Here is a 14,214-nt window from a genome sequence, read left to right as displayed (position 1 = left end):
TCACTCTCTCATAGAATATGCATAGGTAGGAGATATTGATTTGGTGGAAAGCTATTTGGGGAGGCTAGAGATCAAGTTTCAAATGGTTGGATTGGAATATCTTGGTCTCAATACATGAGTAGGTGGTTCTCTCTTAGAAAATGGATGTGGCAATGAAGTGTGTGTTTTGAGTGCTTGTCCCACGAGTGAGAGGTGGGTGAAGGGGTATATATAGGCAGTACACAAAATCCAACCGTTATACCTAAAGTGGCAAACTCGGTGACATCAAAGTTACAAACTTGGTGGTACCGATTAGCACAAAAGGCAGAACTTTTGAATCTCGGTGAGATCGATATACACAACTCAGTGGCACCGAAATGGTGGCTAATGGTCAAATGACGAAACTCGTTACCACCGATACTCAAACTCGGAAATTCCTATTTTATGCATCTTGGCAACAGAATGTTGGTCACACTGAACTCGCTAGCACTGATATGGATTGGGTTGCACCAATTTGGTGGGAATATCTAGGGTTTCTATATGATACCAAACTCGGCGGGTCCGAAATGTGGAAGTTAGTGACACAGAATTTGAGTATGTGGAATTTGACAGAATGGATATGTGGGAAAATGACTGAGTATTTTGATGGCTAACTTTGAGCAGTTTGAGCAATCAGTTCATTTTACTACCTCACCCCTTTTTAATAGTATTGGCTTTCCTATGGACTCAAAAGTGATTTCTCACAAATATAAAATGAAGAGTCTTCTAGCTTGAAGCTTGAGCCAATCCTATTCCTTTCTTGCATGAAGGGGCATCTCCACATAAACCTTTAGCCAAAGCTCTCCATGGACTAAACTTGAAATATCTAGGTAAAAGTGTTAGTCCAAGAGACAATGTATATTGTCAACCACCAAGGGAGCATATGTGCTTTCATAACCCCGTCGTGTCCTCTCTCAGATGCAGAACTCACGAGAATAAATAGTCAAGGTTACACACGCAATTGGGATATTTTAATTATGTTTACTTCTAGTTTGCTATGACCGGGTGTTAAACGAATTATCCAAGTTGTCACATAACCGCGGGCACATCTCTAAGAAATACTTAATGCTGCATGGGTACTCCAACTAGTCCATCACAAATTACCACAAGATGCATGTAATAACCTCAACCACAGAAAACCCATAGTCTCCTAGACAATTCCGATGGAAAACCTCAACCTCGAGATTGCTCAAAGTATCCTCGGAATTCCATGCACAAGACATTCGAGAAAAGTAAGACAAATCCAGCAAGGCCGCCTGCCAAGCCAGATCCTGATAGGAGCCGCGCGTATCTCTTTCTCACGACACTATTAGATGAGCAGTACGTATGGTGGCCAAATATAAATCCCCCAAGTTGCCCGTGTCGGCCCCTGCAAGTGGCTTTATTTTGGACCAACACTCATGCGGAGCACTCCCCGGTGGGAGGGGGGTTGATTAATTATCCACAGGTGCTGGTGGGGCCCTATGTTTTTTATTAGTTATTAGGAAAATGTAATACCAATGTTGGGCCTTGTCAGAAGAGTTTTATCCCAAAACGAAAATCAAGGGGGTCCCCATAACAACCCCAAATATGTTAGGAGCTCCCAATTATGGAACATAACACAGGTGCACAAGTAACTAGGATGACAAAAGTGGAACAAAATGTCGAGCCAAAAGACCAAGCCTTCCACCTTTTACCAAGTATATAGGTGCATTAAATTGAATAACAATAATATGGTGATATTCAAAAGAATATACATGTTATTGCATGGAAGCAACTGTACGTGCAACTAGCAATGGTATAAGAAGGGCTGAGCAAGCAGTAACATAACCAAACAAAGATTTGCTAGGATGTGGAGGGGGTTAGGGGCTTTCATGGCAATGTTGGGAGACTTGACATAACAGGTTGTAGGCAGCGAGACATAAATATAGAAATGAGACAACTAGCATAACAATGATAGTGGTGTTATCTAGGGAAATGATCATCTTGTCCGAGATCCCGCTTGGAAGAAGAACGAATCCATGAAATATATGAACCAACGTAGCCGAACTTATCCTCACACTCCAAAGCGGTTCGCAACTCTATCAAGAAAAAACAATCCGGAAACAAACAATCAACACACAATAAACACCACAACATATGTATAACACGATGCACAAACCACATATGATGCATATCTGGTTAATTATGCATGGTATGGCAAAGCACAACAATCAACTCCTATGCAATGAGTTGAATATTGTAGAAACTGCATATTTGAATTACTTAATTCACTCTGTTTAGGTACATGACAATGTTAAATGTTGTTAAACATGGCAAGAGGTGAAGCATAAATAAACAACATGATGTATGCATTTTAAATGAGGTCCGAAACATCTTATAGTATTCCCAAAGTGAACCCATATGTTAACTTCGAAATTGGTCTAGATCTGAACTAACCACATTTTATATTTATTAAACAACAAAATTAAGTGTACCATGTGATTCTACATGTCATTCTAATCGATTTACATATATGGATCATCTCAAACGGAGTTACGGTCTAAAAGATTTAATATGCCATGAAAGAAAAATGTATACAAATGATAACCACAAGCATGTTAAATCACGTATGCAACAAGATAGTATGGAGCTCCATGATATTCTAGGCAAATTTAAATGAGGCGGGAACAACGAATAACATTTCCGAAAAGTCCCCATAGGGAAATCAAGATTTTGGTATTGTTCTGCCTATAACACAATTTTAAAGTTGTTAAACAGCAAAATAAATGCCACCATGTTATTCTAAACATTTTTCTAGTCAAGTTACATATGTGGATCATTTTAATCGAAGCTACGGTCAATTAGTTATGTGACAAACCGTTATAACATGGCGTTATGCAAAAATTAATAAAACATCAAGTTTAAACATTGTAAACATGGTTGAAAGTTGGATATTATTAATCTACAAAAAAATTAGTCATGTTTCATATATAAAGTGTTTCAATCTGACATACAGTTAAAGAGTTATTATATGCATGAAGTTTAGGGCCTTTTTCTGAAATCTGTAAACTATGGATAATTGATTAAATTTGTTGGACAAAAAAACTAACGAGCCGAATCTAATTCAAACTGGGCCAACGGGTAAGGGCGCAACATAATAAATCACACGCACATCGGGCAGTAGGTGATCTTCACTCACCTAGAGGGCCAAGGCTTGGCCGGTTGCTGGGCTGGTAGACCTCGGGCACGAAGCTGGGCCTTGGTGCTCACGTAGCCCACACAGAGGCAGAGCTAATTGAAGCAGGGCATCGATGCGGTCAGCGCAAGACACAGACAGGCGTGCCACTCCACCTGGCAGATGACGACGAGGGGCGCTAGAGGAGGTGCACGCGAACACGGTTGGATCCGCGAGTGCACCGAAAAATCTGATCGACGGGCAGGGAGCTTGCTGCTCGTGCGGCCATGGCGCCCTGGTCACGGCTCTGTCAGCTCTGGGGACTCCAGAGGATCGGGAAATGAAATCAACTCTGAAATGCACCGGATAGATATGGAAGGGATTCCTCATGATTGGAAACAATTAAGAGGATCACAACAAGATGACACGATGAATCTTCAAAAGAATGGACGAAGATTCAAGAGGAACTCTTCTTGTGTCTTCAATACAAATATGATGGAAAGAAGCACCATCAAGAATTACTGAGACACGCCGTAATAATGAATAATGAATAATGAATGGTTGAGCCAATTATGAACATATTTCGAAGCGATCTTGGAGAAGGAATATGAATGATGGAATCTTTTCTTACATCACACTTGAAAAGAATTAGGGATCTCCAAAAAATATTAGAAGAGCTAGGTAAGATCATGGGAGAACCTGTGGGTTATAGGCCCACTAAAAAAAACACATGTTGAAAGATTGCCTAGAAAGAGAGATTGCACCAGTATAATTAAAACTTGATGAGGTGAGACCCTCAAAGTAATTTAGGAGGATATGAATGGAAATGAAAGTCTTTAGAGATATATTTCCACTACGGATAGAACAGAGAGAGGAAAAAAAAGCAAGAGAGGTTTGAATGCTAATTTCCAACATGGGAAAACATTTAGCGAACGAAAAGGATACGATGAACACCAAAAGTTTGAATTGAATCCACCAGAAAATAAAACAAGAATGAAGAGATGATGAACTCGAAACTCATGAGAATCTTCACAATGAATCATCAGATATCATACGGAAGAGAAGATAGAGGAAGCATAAATGAAAATAAAGGCACTTGGATGACAATTAAATGATTGAAGAAAATGGCGGGAGGGTGGGGAAAACAAAGACAACTAGGACAGATGAGACGAACTCTGGAAAGAGGAAAAAATGGGAGATTGATCTTGCAAATATTGAATGGGGTTGAATTAACATGAAGAGAAACACTCTAAATGGAAAAGCACCGACATTAAAATTGATTGAGCAACAAGACTAGCACTCTCATATAAATACGAGAACACCGCTTAGGAAAGGTATGAAATCACCACTTGACATCAAAGCAACTCGAATTAACATGCTCCAACAAAACAAAGCATGAGGCTTGCAAACTAAGCCACAAACAAATTCATGACACAGACACCATCCTATATTTTCGCAGTAAGGCTCGCACATGCTCGATCGTACATTGGATTGTCAAATTGAAATGATGCTCGAATATGCTCCCTAGGCATAGCAAACTACAAGGCTTGACGAAGCATATTTGATGACATATATTGAGACTGTCCTCATTAAGAAAGATTGTGAACAAATGAATCCACTAGATGTCGAACCCCAACCTCACATCATGAATCTGTTGGAAGATAATCTTAGGTAACTACTTGAATTTCCAACTACAAACTCCCGACATGTTCCGGTTCTGCTATCGAGTCCATGGATACAAGGAGTAAAATCCATCACTCAACTCCTCGCAATAACACTACCCGTTTAGTGTATCACATCCGTCAACACATAACCAAATATCTCGGAAACTCATCTACTTCAGACCCTCAAAATCCCAACGATACCAATTATGGCAGTACATGTGGACGCTCTCCCCAATATTGGCTGATGCCAAAATTCTCTAGCCACAAAGAGTATTGAAGCAATTTAAAACATCCTTCGTCCTGAGATACTAAGGAAGCTGAATGATAGCGATGTGTCAAGAATCCCCTCGAGCTCAACTCGAGAGGACACTTCTACCCCAAATTGAAAGGAGGCACCAGGAACAAAATCCCAGTCACAACGACATCATATAGTTTCCAAAATACCAATGTGATCCTAATTTGTTTGACTGAGAAGAGGATTAGAATTAAAATTCCAACGTCAAGATTCCTCACCACAACATAGAATAGGAGTAAAAAGAATCCTACTCTCCGATATGTAACTAGACTCAAAGTAGTTTTTCACTAGACTCGACTCAGACAAGTTCGATCAATCAAGGGGGTCCTAGGTCGATACTGCTCTGATACCAACTTGTAATGCGGAACATGCGATCCTATCCTTATTTTGGCTCGAGGTCCTCGACAGGGATAGAAGCACATCTCGTCATTTTCAAGAATGTATATCGTTAAAAGTACATGTACGGAAGAGATGAGTATATGGAGTTTGCTTACACTCGCCACAATCTACAACAAGATCATCTCAAATACAACAACACATTCAAACATCATGTAGAAGAGCAGGGTCCAACTATGGACGAAAACAAGCGATAAAAGAACAACGTCCATCATTGCTAACCCAGGCTGCCGACCTGGAACCCATCCTAGATCGAAGAAGATAAAGAAGAAGAAACTACAAATAGAACAATCATCACACTCACATCAAAGTATCGCTTTACTTGTATCTACAACTCTTGTTGTAGTAATCTGTGAGCCACAGTGAATTAGCAATGTCATTTCCAAAGGTACCAAGACTAGCAAATCTTAATGGGTGAGATATGGTTAAGTGGTGAGACTGCATCAAGCAACTAAGCATTTATTTGAGTGGCTAACAGTACAAGAATAAGAGGCGGGGGGGGGGGGGGGTGAGCTACGCATAAAGGGGCATGAACTAATAATGATCAAGAAATTATCCTAAACACCTACGTACTTCAAACATAACCCCACAGTGTCCTCTCTCGGATACAGAACTCACAAGAAGAGACAGTCATAGTTAAGCACACAATTGGCAAGTTTTAATTAAGTTTACTTCAGGTTTGCTATGACTGTGTGTTAAACAAAGTTTCCAAGTTGCCACATAAACGCAGGCACGACTCTCAGAAATATTTAACCCTGCAGGGGTGCTCCAACTAGTCCATCACAAACTACCACAATCTGCGTCTGAAACCTAAATTATGGAAAACCCGTGGTCTCCTCGGATTCCGGTGAAAAACCTCAACCTCGAGATAGACCAAAGTATCCTCGGAATACCTCACACAAGGCATTTGAGAAAGGTAAAAAAATCCAGCAAGGTCGCTCGACGTGCCGACAATCCCGATAGAAGTTGCATATCTCGTTCTCAGGGCACACCGGATGGGCTATGGTTACCACGCCAAACACCGAGTTGCCCCGAGTAGACTTAATCAGCTGCTCTGGGTTGGACCAACACTCATGAGGAGCACTGGCCCGAAGGTTGATTAATTATCCGCGGGTGTCGGCGGGTCCCTATACTTTTCATTAGTTATTAGGAAAATATAGTAGCAATGTTGGGCCTTGCCAGAAGAGTTTTATCCAAAAAAAAGTTCTAGGGGGCCTCCATAACAACCCCAAGCATGTTAGGTGCGCTCAATTAGGGAACATAACACCGGTAAACAAGTAACTAGGCGTCAAAGGTGGAACAAAACACCGAGCTAGAAGGCCAAGCCTTCCACCTTTTACCTAGTATATAGGTGCACTAAATTAAATAGTAATAATATGGTGATATTCAAAAGGATATCCATGTTGACACATGGAAGCAGCTGCACCTGCAACTAGCAATGCTATAAAAAGGCTGAGCAAGCGGTAACATAGCCAAAAAATGGTTTGCTGGGATGTGGAGGGGTTCGAGGCTTTTCATGGCAAAGTTGGGAGGCTGACATTTAAGTGGTAGGCAGCGAGAGATAGTGATAGAAACAAGAAAACTAGCATGTCAATGATAGTAATGGTATCTAGGGAAATGATAGTCTTGCCTCTAATCCCACTTGGAAGAAGAACAAATCCATGAAGTAGTCGAACCAACGTAGTTGAACAAATCCTCACACCCCGAAGCGGTTTAAAACTCTATCGAGAAGAAAAAAAAATCCAGAAACAACAATCAACACACGATAAACACCACAACATATGTAGGACATGATGCACAATCAAATATGATGCCTGCACATTTAATATGCTTCATATGGCTAAGCACAACAATCAACTCCTACACATTAAATGAAGTCAATATGCATGAGTTGCATATTGACGAAAAATCCATATTTGAATTACTTAGTTCACTCCTATTTAGGAACACGACAATGCTAAATGTTGTTAACCATGGCAAGAGGTGAAGCATAAATAAACTACACTATCTAGGCATTTTAAATGAAGTCGGAAACAACATATAGCTTTTTCGAAATGACCCCATATGTTAACTTCGAAATTGGTCCAGGTCCATACTAAACACATTTTATATTTATTAAACAGAAAAATAAAATGGATCATGTGATTCTACGCGTCATTTTATTAGATTTACATATATAGATCAGCTCAAAGAGAGCTAAGATCTAAAGATATGACTAACACAAGATAATAGCCCATGAATGCAAAATGTATGCAAATGATAGCCACAAGCACGTTAATCATGGATGCAACAAGATATTATGGAGCTACATGAAATTCTAGGCAAGGTTAAAGGAGGCCGGAACAACGAGTAACAATTTCGGAAAGTCCCCATATGCAAATTAAGATTCGATACTATTATGTCTATGCACAATTTTAGAGTTGTTAAACAGCAAAATAAATATTACCATGTTATTCTATACAGTTTTTGGTCAAGTTACATATATAAAACATTTTCATCGGAGCTACAGTTAGCTATGAAAGAAAGCATTTTAACATGGCATCAACGCAAATTTAACTAATCAACAAATTTAAAATTTTTAAACATGGCTGAAAGTTGTAAATTATGAATCTACATGAAATTCTACACATTTTACATGTCTAAATTATTTTAATCTAATGCATGCTTAACGAGTTATTAGCATTTGAAAATGATACATTTTTCTGTAATTAAAATGCACTAGCTAATTAGGAAATATGCATACACTATAAAAAACACTGTGGGCCAAATCACGATCTGGTCCAACAGCAGATGGGCACAACATAGCTATGTAGTGCAGCGGGCAAAGGATAGGGGTGGCGCTCACCTAGCGGGTTGTAGCCCATGCGGTGGTGCAGCTGGGTTGCTGCCTACTGGGCCAGTCGGGCGAGGAAGCGTGCTGGCTCGGCCGAGGGCAGGCAAGGTGCGACCCGGCTTGCATGTGAGGCGCTGGGTGTCATCCTCCCGTCCCCGCATGAATAGGAGGAGGGAGGCGTCCATGCATGTCGGTTGGAGGTGGTCACAGGCATGGCGAGGGCTCACCAGATCCATGGCACAAGCGTCGGGGTGACCGGATCTGAGCATAGCACACTGGCGGGGTCCCGTTTCGAGCAGGATCCATGCAGAGCCAATGTTGGGATAGTAGGTGGACCTCCATGCGATCTAGAGAACGGGAGGGAGAGTAAAGAGATGGTGAGATGCAGATGATGGGATGAAGAGAGAGAGAGAGAGAGATAGATAGAGAGAGAGAGAGAGAAGGGGAGCACGATGGCGACCCCGCCGGCGGTGGGGCTCGTCACCCGTGGTTGGAGGAGGAAGGCCAAGGGCACGGAGGCACCATGGAAGGGGCATGTGAGCTCGGCTTCATGCGCGGGGAGGAGGCGATGCGAGCTTGGGCCCATATGGGCTTCTAGGGCCCCGATCTGGGCTTTGGTGGGCCCATGGGTGGGACAGAGGAGACTGGTCTAGGTGGCGGCTAGAGGAGGCTGGGTGGCGCAGATTTGGAGGTGATGGCCAGGGTGTCTAAAATTGATAGGGGAGGTGTTTAAATATGGATGGTGGCTAGGGTTTGAGGGTTTTGCCCGAATTTGGACCGTGCGATCGCGATCGGGCGGCTTAGGTTGCGGGGAAGGCTAGGTGGGCTATGTGGTCTTTGAAGACGTGCTAGGTTGAGAAGAGAGGGAGGTCTAGAAGCCCGTGATAGGGTTTTTAACACCGAAAACGCCCGACGAATAAGCCGGCTATAGTGCCATTATAGATTTAACGGTTCGAGTATCAAACGACCTGTGAATGCGATGAAATTTGGCAGGCGGCCTACCTACATGTTAATAAGACCACACGCCAAGTTTCCACCCAATCCGAGAAAGTTTTATACACACTTTTGAAAACAATATTTAAACGATGATGTGGGCGCATGCTTGTGTGGTTGGTCCCGAAATGATCAACAACAAAAACGGATAGAACCGGCAACTAATAACGGATGCAATTTTGAAAAATGAAAACAACAAAATGCCTATGCAGCGTAGATGATGCGGTGATGTGATGATGAATGCGACAACTAGACAAATCACATGACAACAATGGAATGAAAGGGGAATCTTCTGGAGTGGCGGTTCCGGGGTGTTATAGTGGAGGCTCACGATCTCTTGATGTAGAGGTTGGTCAGTTGGTTCCCATTGTAGGTCGCCTTGACAGGGATGAAGTGGGCTACCTTGGTCACGTGGTCAATGATGACCCAAATGGAATCATGTCCCTTTCTTGAACTTGGCAAGCCGGTGATGAAGTCCATTCCTACCTTGTCCCACATCCATTCATGCATGTTGAGAGGTTGCAGCAATTCAGCGGGTCGCTGATGCTCAACTTTGACCCTCTGACACACTTCACACTTAGCAGCGTATGTGGCTATCTCCCTCTTCATGCCATGCCCTTGAGGTCTTGGTAGATCTTGGTTCCTTTGGGATGGATTGAATACTTAGTGTCATGTGATTCTTGCAAGATCAAATTCTTGAGTTCAACCTTGTTGGGTACGTATATATGATTTCCAAACCACACGACTCCTTGTTCATCCACTGAGAATCCTGGGGCCTTGCCTCTCTTGATATTCTTCCTGATGCCTTCCTTGTTCTCGTGTCCCTTCTGAGCCTCCTTGGTATCATCCATCAGTGTAGGCTTCACTTCGAGGTTTTGCCAGAAATCCTGGTGCAACAAGCTCCAACCCAAAGATTTCAAGTTCCTCATACAACGCGAGTAGCCATTCCTTAATCATGGCATTCAAGGAACATGCCTTTCTGCTCAAGGCATATGCTACCACGTTGTCTCTTCCAGGGTGGTATTGAACAGTGAGGTCATAGTCTTTGATCAACTCCAACCATCTTCGTTCCCTCATGTTCAATTACTTTTGAGTGAAAATATAATTCAAATTCTTATAGTTTGTGGATATCTCACATTGCTTTCCCAGAAGGTAATGTTGCCATGTCTTCAAGGCATGAACCACTGCTGCAAACTCAAGATCATTAGTGGTGTTTCTCTCTTCATGAGGACATATCTGTATGTATAGATATGTTATGACTCTACCTTCTTGCATTAGAACACCACCAAGCCCGGTTCTTGATGCATCACAATATATCACGAACTCCTTGTAAATATCAGGGGTGTCCAAAACTGGGGTTGTTGTCAAGCTCTTCTTGACCTCTCGGAATCTTTCCTCAAATTTTGATGTCTATTCGAACTACTTTCCTTCTTCAAGAGCTGGGTTATAGGTGGAGCAATGCTTGAGAATCCTTCGATGAAATTGCGGTAGTATCCCGCAAGTTCGAGGAAGCTTCGAACTTCCTACACATTGCTAGCAGATTGCTACTCACTCGTGGCTTCGATCTTGGTAGGATCCACTGATCATCCTTCTGCTATCACACGTGACCCAAGAACCCAACTTCATGCAGCCAGAAATCACACTTACTGAATTTGGCATAAAGCTGGTGCTCTCGAAGCTTATCCAGGACTATCCTGAAATGTTTCTTATGCTCTTCTTTAGACTTGGAGAGGATGAGTATGTCATCAATGAAGACAACGACAAACTTGTCCAAATACTCCATGTAGACTTTGTTCATGAGGTACATGAATTAGGCTGGGGCATTGGTTAACCAAAATGACATGTTTGTGTACTCATATAGGTTACGAACGCCCTATTCAGAAGATATTGGGGTCCGATCTTGAACTTGTAATACCCAGACCTAAGGTCGATCTTGGAGAACACCTTGGCACCCTTCAGCTGATCGAACACGTCTTCAGTCTTGGGGAGTGTGTAAATGTTATTTATTGTTACTTCATTGAGGGAATGGTAATCGACACAGAGTCTAATAGTTCCATCCCTCTTTGACACAAATAGAAAAGGTGATCCCCAAGGAGAGGCACTAGGGCGAACAAATCCCTTCGTGAGCTCCTCTACTAGTTTCTTCTTGAGTTCACCCAACTCTTCGGATCCCATTCTATAGGGCTTCTTATAGATGTGTTGTGCCTTGGGCATTAGCTCAATGATGAACTCAATGTCGTGACCATGAGGCATTTCAGGAATCTCATCAGGAAATATATCTAGGTATTCACATACCACTAGAACTTGATCCAACTCAATTCCCAACAAACAATTGACTTTAGGAGCTTGAGCAAAGGTAGGTTTGGGAACATACTTGACTTCAACTCCTTGGCTATTGGTCATGGTGACACTATGCTTGGCACAATGCAACAAGCCCTCGTGCTTGGTTAACCAATTCATGCCAAGGATGACGTCGAAGCCACGTGAGTCCAAAACTATGAGGTCTGCTCGGAAGTCTACCTTGTTTATGTTAATCACAACACCTTTACACCCCATCTTTGTCCTTAATAGTGCACCTCGAGTTTGTACCATCGTATGACTGCTCAGAGGTGTAGGCTTCATACCACTCTATAGTGAAACTTTTGGGTAACAAAATAATGTGAAGCACCATAATCAAACATAACTGTTGTCGGGGTTGAGTTCAAAAGGATTGTACCCAGTATAACATCTCGATCTTCCTAGGCTTCCTCGATAGTGATGTGATTCACACGACCTTTGCTATTGTTGCGTTGGTTGCAGGGGGCTTGGTTCCTTGGTGGCGCTCCATGCGCATTGGGGCGCGATGCATCTGGCTTAATGTTGGGGCACTACTGTGAGATGTGTCCAGGCTGACCACACCCAAAGCACATCACCTGCCTGAAGTTGTTGGTCTTGCCACCAGTGTTGTTGTTGGGTTTGTTGTATGCTCACTTCGGGTTGGCATACTGCTTAGGCTGGTAGCTCGGACAAAGTGCAGGAGTCCTAGCCTGCTGAGGCTGATAGTTTGGCTTTCCTAGGGCTGGTTGCTAGGGGCGGGGCTTGTGGTTGCTGGAACTGTCTTTGCTAATCATCTTGCTCTTGCGAGTGTCTTCCATGGCATGATGCTTGTCCTCGAGCATGAGGGCCTTGTTCACCAACTCGAAGAAAGTCTGACACTCGCAGACAACGAGCTCATACTGAAGTGCTTGTTGGAGTCGTTCCATGAAGCGTTCAATCTTGATTGTGTGCTAACATCTTCAGGTGCATACCTTGACACCAGGTTGAACTTTTGCAAGTACTCCTTGACAGAGCCACTTCCTTGCTTTAGCACTCGAAATATCCTCTTCTTAATAGCCATAATCCTAGAAGGAATGTGGGCAGTGCAGAACCCTTGATTGCAATCGGCCCAGGTGATCACACGGTCAACTTGCATGACCTTGAATCCATCCCACCAAGCTCTCGTAGTACCTCTGAGGCAGTGAAAATCATAGAGAACCTTCGAACGATCCTCATTGCAGTTGACCAATGAAAGGAGGTCCTCGATGGTGCGGATCGAGTCATTGGCATCCATAGGTTCAGCGGTCTCGGTGAAGGTTGAGGGCGAATTCCTCATGAACTCTGACAGAGTGGAATGGCCATTACTGTTCCTGCCTTGTTAGTGGTTGTTCACAAGGACTTGAGTCATCTGCTGGATAGCGACAGTGTTGGCTTTCTGTTCCTCCCGGAGAACTTGGAGAAACTGAGCTATAGTCATGTTTCCGATGGAGGTTGTGGTGAGGAAATGTCGCCTTGTGGTTGCTCCTAGTGATCTCCAGCCTGAACACACCCACCAGCCTCTAGCTGCTGGCTAGAGTTTTCGGTGCTAGGGTTGCCAAAAGTGCTGGTGCGGGTTGCAGTCACCATCCTGTTTAGAGCAGCCAAGTCAAACAACTAGAATAGGCAAGAGGGAAAATCAACAAGAGTAAAACGTGCCTAAGGTGGTTGGTACAATGCAAGTGTGATTAAACAAAGGTCGGAAGACCAAACATATAACATTAAGATAAGATAAGCCATGTAGTCGCTTACATGTTGCCTAAGGCAAAAGGGCGACTTGCGTCAAAACACAAACAAAAAACAAACAACAAGCATACATGGTTCCATATGAACCATTACATGGACTCGAATTCACATGAGGGGTACATGACTTATCCTACCCTAGGGGTTCTCGTACTCAAGGGGTGGAGTTCTTGGTCTCGGTCCCACACTCCTCTTGGTCTTCCTCCTGGTCATCACACGTACGACCATCGTTTCTGGTCGAGGGGGATGGAGAACGAGGGTGTCCATTCCTGCGACACTTGCTGGTGGGTCAGCATAGCGCGCACGAAACTCATTCGCACACATGCGACGTCATTGAGATGCTCCTGGAGTGGGCGGACTTCTAGCTTGGGTACTCCTCCTCTATAAGCGATAGTTGGTGGTCTCTCGAGGGCTCCATCCTTGTTGACCCTCTCTGGCTTCGGCTTAGCTTGTCGGAGTATATCACGAGTGTGGTGAAGTTACTTGCATATCTTCACGGACTCCTTAATCAGGTTGTGAGTCCGACTATCGACGAAGAGGCTGAAGTAGGTCTGGAATCAGAGTGGTGTTCCATCCTCATTGGATGGGATAAACGTCCAAATCTCGCCAATATCATGCTTCCTAAAAGGAAAGTGGCAAGTAGCCGACTCGCTAGCCATCTTTGGGATGATGTCTCGCAGGTGGATGAGTGCCTTCCATGCAGCTATCTCGACTACGATCACCAAGGTCTCCATCTGTGGTCCCTAGAAGAACCAACTCGTTGGGGAGTCATTTTCCTTCACGACCACAGCAACGTGGTATTTCT

Source organism: Hordeum vulgare, chromosome 5H (genome assembly GCF_904849725.1).
Source record: "Hordeum vulgare subsp. vulgare chromosome 5H, MorexV3_pseudomolecules_assembly, whole genome shotgun sequence".
Taxonomy (NCBI): Eukaryota; Viridiplantae; Streptophyta; class Magnoliopsida; order Poales; family Poaceae; genus Hordeum; species Hordeum vulgare.
Note: the sequence above shows the minus strand (reverse complement) of the source record.